The sequence below is a fragment of the Dendroctonus ponderosae genome, unplaced genomic scaffold, assembly GCF_020466585.1.
Source record: "Dendroctonus ponderosae isolate FM_Combo_2020 unplaced genomic scaffold, Dpon_F_20191213v2 Dpon_F_20191213_1, whole genome shotgun sequence".
Classification (NCBI taxonomy): domain Eukaryota; kingdom Metazoa; phylum Arthropoda; class Insecta; order Coleoptera; family Curculionidae; genus Dendroctonus; species Dendroctonus ponderosae.
In genome coordinates, this window is record NW_026017110.1 from 45,102,587 (window position 1) to 45,107,938 (window position 5,352).

General features: G+C 38.9%; 1 long non-coding RNA gene across 1 annotated transcript; it reads right to left on the reverse strand.

The window, feature by feature from the left end:
* Positions 1 to 1,016: 1,016 nt before the first annotated feature.
* LOC109544721 lies at positions 1,017 to 3,144 on the reverse strand. Its single transcript, XR_002172603.2, has 2 exons — positions 1,708 to 3,144; positions 1,017 to 1,449 (listed from the first exon to the last, which is right to left on the reverse strand). It is a non-coding gene; the product is annotated as an uncharacterized LOC109544721 (long non-coding RNA).
* Between the last annotated feature and the right edge of the window lie 2,208 nt (positions 3,145 to 5,352).

The window sequence follows — 5,352 nt, forward strand, 5'->3', positions numbered from 1 at the left end:
TTGTAAGAACTGCCAGCATGTTGGCACCACTTTTCACGCAGATGTCTGTCAATGCACTTCATGTGAAGCGCATTGTGAATCGTAAACGCATTATTCGATTATCGCTGCACCGACATCCATCAGATCAGCTAATTGTTACCACGTGTTTTGTATTTTACAATAAATTAAGTTAGCGCTGTAGTCCACTATATTGAAGAGATGTGTGCAAACATCCGAACAATATCGATATCAGAAATCTATTTTTGGACAGATTCAACAATTGTTCTCTCGTGGTTGCATATAGAAACATCGAATTTGAAAACGTTTGTATCAAACCGAGTCTCAGAAATTTTCTCTACATCACAAATTGATAATTGGAATCATGTAAGATCTCTTGATAATCCAGCCGACCTAATTTCGAGAGGAATGAGTCCAGAGGATTTAGAAAAATGCAATATATGATAACCAGGTCCTTATTGGCCTCTCATTTTTGTAACAAATATATTTTTTACAGTTTTCGGCTATTGATTGTTAAATCACGTTACAATTTTGTGGCTAGAATACCGAAGTTAATTAAATTTAAGCATTAACCAATGAAATAAAATTATATCCGTCGCCAATTTTTATTTTATCAGAGATGACATTTTTTTATCAAAAATTGCAGTCTTCTTGCAAAATCAAGTGACAAAAACTTTCAATCTGTGTAAAGGTTCTTGATAACAGAAAAACAGAACATCATTCCTGCAAATTCAAACAAGAGAGAAGTTTTAGAGTTGTTCTTAGAGGAACCCATCCCTCTTCATCCACTGAAGTCATAAAACAATCGCTACTAGAAGCAGGTCATGTTATAACCAACGTGTAGCACATTAAACACCGAATAACCAAAATACCACTTCCAATGTTCTATGTTAATCTAAAGTCAAACGATAACAATACAGATCTTTACGATATCAAATCAATTAAAAACCACATAGTTCAATTTGAACCTCTATACGTGTTACGTATTTGCTAGTCCCCCTTGGATTGATCTCGCCCACTTGATTCAACCTTTTATTCTCTAATTATAGTACAACTTGAATGATAATTCAATGAGTTAAAAATGTTCGATGAGAACCGTTAACCGACGGTCGTCTGGCACTGCTGGTGGCTCTGATTGGCGATGCCGCCCGTATAGTACGGACTCAACACTATCCTCCTCGTGATCTAGAGGTTGATTCGCTGAGGAGATTTCCTATTCCTCCGGGAGCGGCGTGGCTCTCGAACTTCTATCGTACGGTGGCGTACCTCTGGAACTTCGGTCGTAGGATTCTCAGATGTAAGCTGTTGTGGAATCTCTTGGATATCTTCGACTTCTGGATCTGGAATCTCTTCTTTTTGTAAATCCTTCTCCACATCGATCGGACGTTGGGCATTTGGAATTTCCCCAGCAAAATGTAAGAGCTGGTCGACATGTCTCTTTTGCGTACGTCCCTGAATAGACATCGTAAGGTAAGTTTCCTGTCCTTTCCACGATAGTGCTGAAATCCCACTTGGTAGCTGGATTAGTGTAATTTCTAGCTTGCACGTTCTGGCCAGCCTCGAAGGTAGTGGTGGGAACAAAGTAACTAATCGATATTCGAGTACTCTTTACTCATCAGTATCCGAAGTAACGATTACCGAACCAAGCTACCAAACGAGTATTCAAGTAATCAATAATCGTTCTCGAAAAATCAAGTCACCGATCCTAACCTTCGACTCCAAAGCCGGCCACGTTTTCTTCACTCTACTACTCGTACTCGGTCAGACTAACTGGTAATCAATACCAGTACCGAATTCCTATATCTATGATAGTACTCATTCAGACCGAGTACTCGTTCAGAGTAACTAAACTAATTGGTAATCAATACAAGTACCGAATGCCTATTCCTACCGAGTACTCGTTCAGACTATCTAAAGTAACTGGTAATCAATACCCGAACCCGCACCGATACGGATGGATACCGAAAGCTGCGTTTGATTTTCAACGTCGGTCGATTTTAATCACTAAAAACAGCGTTGCACGTTACCGCATGGAAAACCTCAATTATATTTTACATTTACATTTATAATATGAAATGTAACATGATAATTGTAACTTATTTCAAAATTGCATATTTGCAAAAATACGGTTATTAAAATTGATAATTGTCTTACTTATTATTACTGTACCAAAATTTATTTATTGATGTGTGGCATCTTGCTTTATAGAGTTAAATAACTTGCTTTCAGAAATTGTTCAAAAGACAATAATTTATTTAGAACTGCAAGTATTAGCAACCGTGCGGGTTCTAAATGCCTACTACAATATCTACAATAATAATAAAGAGTACAATAGACAATCAATTAACAACTGACTCAAAACTGGCTAAAAATGTTTTTTTTTTATATTATGATAATATATCATGAATTTATGAGTTCCAAATGGTTTGTGGAACTAAAGTGTCCGTGTAAAAAATCTGAAGGGCCAATAAAATACTAAATGCCCGCCATTGTTCGGAGACTCAAAGTGTTTAAGAGCTAAGAACCATACGGTTCATAACTACAGTATTGTTGTACTGACGAATATCGATGCTTTTTGTTAAGTGCTAAGAAAAGTTTTTCGGTAAATTCCACATTTATTTATTAACCCCTAGATTTTGTTTGTTTGTGAAAAAGTGCTATTTTCGGGAACAACGTAAAGGTTAGGTAAGTTTAATTATTTTATTACTAAACTGCTCAACGAAATCACCGTCAAACTGACAATTTTGGATCCAATTTTAAAACTGGACAAACTGATTGCTGGGAGCGATTTCATTCCTGTTGGAAGCGTTATTTAGCTCCATGTTTTGATTAGTGCGTGTTTTATAAAAAAATAGTGCTTCAGATAAATTTTCTATTGGGTGGCAAATGAAACAATGCAAAATTGGTGAAAGTTCCACATGATAGCAGGTTGAGCAAAAAACATTTTTTTTTATTTCAAAGACATCTACGTAACACCGCCGACATTAAGATATACCCCGTATATCAAAATTATAATTTAAAATTTTCAACTTTCAATGACAAAAAGTCAATATGCCGGGATGCATAAATTACATATTGACCGTGGATGGCCGAGTATCAAACTCTTTCTTCAGCTTACAACTTTTATTCCACTCGGTACAACTTTAACTACGGAACAGGAACAAACTAACTTCAAAGTTACCGTCAACTTCACAAACAATAACAATAACACACGGAAAACACGCTCTTCAGACTCGCGGAGGTTAACCTCTTCTGCATCCGGTCGCTCCTGTCACTTCACTGACTCCCCATGGTTTTCGTATCCGCTTATATAGTTTACTCCAGGTAACCCAGAAGGTTCTCGAAATCTCCAGCCCAGGTGTAAAATTTCCCGCTTGTCAGTGTCATATTTGACAGTAAATGGAGCTCCTATTTACTGGAATACCATGAATTTCGATCCCCCCATTCCAAACGTGAGTACCTCAGGCCATTTCCGTTACACTGCCCCCCTTCTAAACACTGATCGCCCCGATTAGGTAACTCCTGGATCATCGTTATATCTGGCCAAACGGTGAATGTGGACAACTTTAAATTTTGCCTGAGAGCTCTTCTGGATCCGATATGTGACATCATTGAGTCTGGTGATTATCGTATAGGGTCCCTCCCAGGAGTTTTGAAGCTTTGGGCAACGGCCTTTTGTCCGTCGGGGATTGAAAAACCAAACTCGTTCACCTTCGCTAAATTCGACTTGATTCGGTCTGGCGTCATATCTGCTCTTGATTCGATCAGATTCGATCTTCAATTTTGTTCTGACCTCATCGTGTACAAGTTTAAGTTGTTCTGCTAGCTTGAATCCATAATATTCGCCAATTTGTAAATCTTCCGGTCTTCCTGTGAGTAGATCAATGGGAAGTTGCAATTCCCTCCCAAATAAGATTTCTGCAGGAGATTTGCCAGTGGATTCATGGACTGCTGATCGATAGGCTAATAAGAATGGAGCAAGTTGCGTATCCCAATTATCCTGCTTATTGTTGACCACGATTCTCAGATAGTTATCTATGGTTCTGTTAAATCGCTCTACCATGCCATCAGATTCTGGATGCAAAGGTGTTGTTCTCGTTTTGTGAATTCCCAACAGCTTACACATTTCTTGAAAAACTGTAGATTCAAAATTTCTTCCTTGGTCCGAATGGATCTCTCTAGGACAGCCAAAATTACACACCCAGTTTTGGAAGGGCACATCTGCTATGGTAGTGGCTTCTTGATTAGGAATTGGGTATACCGCAGGCCACTTGCTAAAGTAGTCCATCACAACTAAAATGTACTTATTTTCAGATTTAGTTCTTGGAAACGGCTCTGCTACGTCTATGGCAATTCTCTCAAATGTCGAGCCAACCAGATTCTGTCTCATTGGTTCTCTACTCCGGCTGCGAGGTCCTTTACTGGCAGCACATTCCGTACATGCACGGCACCAATTCTTTACATCGGTTCGCCATCCGTCCCAGTAGAATCTTTCTTTGATCTTTTCGAGAGTTTTATATACTCCAAAATGGCCTCCACCAAGGCCATTATGGAGATATCGCAGCACTTCAACGACTCGCTTTTCTTCGTTTTTTGCCATCTGTGCTTTCCCATACTTTCTTCAGCAAACCGTTATTAATCTCCAGCGAATTCTATTTAGCTCAATAGTTTTTGCATGCTGGTGACTTCATGGAAATATCTTGCCAAGAAGGGTTGTCTTCATTGGCTGCTTTTAATTGGAAAATCGGGCCAATATCGGGGTCCTCTTCTTGTTCTTTGGCAATGATACTTGGTTCCCATTCTTCCAAACATTCTAATTTCGTACAGCGACAGATAATGTGTTCTTGGTCTTCCCTTTCTTCGTGTCTATTGCAGTGCTTGCAATTATCTGAGCACGGTCTTCTGGATAGAGCATCTGCGATCTTATGACTCGAACCCTGTCTATGTTCAATTTTGAAGACATATTCCTGGATACTTTGCAGCCATCTAGCAATTTGTCCTTCTGGATTTTTAAACAGCAACAACCATTTTAGAGATGCATGGTCAGTCCTCAAGAGAAATGGCTGCCCATACAAGTACTTATGGAAATAGCGTACGGATTTTATCATTGCCAATAACTCCCTCCTCGTGACGCAGTAGTTTCTGTTTTTTCTGTGAGTTGGTGTAACGGCCGTGCTATTTGTGCAAAGTTCTTAATAAACTTTCTATAGTAGGAGCAAAGTCCTAAACAGCTTCTTATTTCATATTGGTTCCTTGGAACAGGCCAACATCGCACTGCTTCTGTTTTCTCGGGATCAGTTCTTACGTCATCTGCAGAAATTATATGGCCCAGGTAACGAACTTGTTTTTGGAATA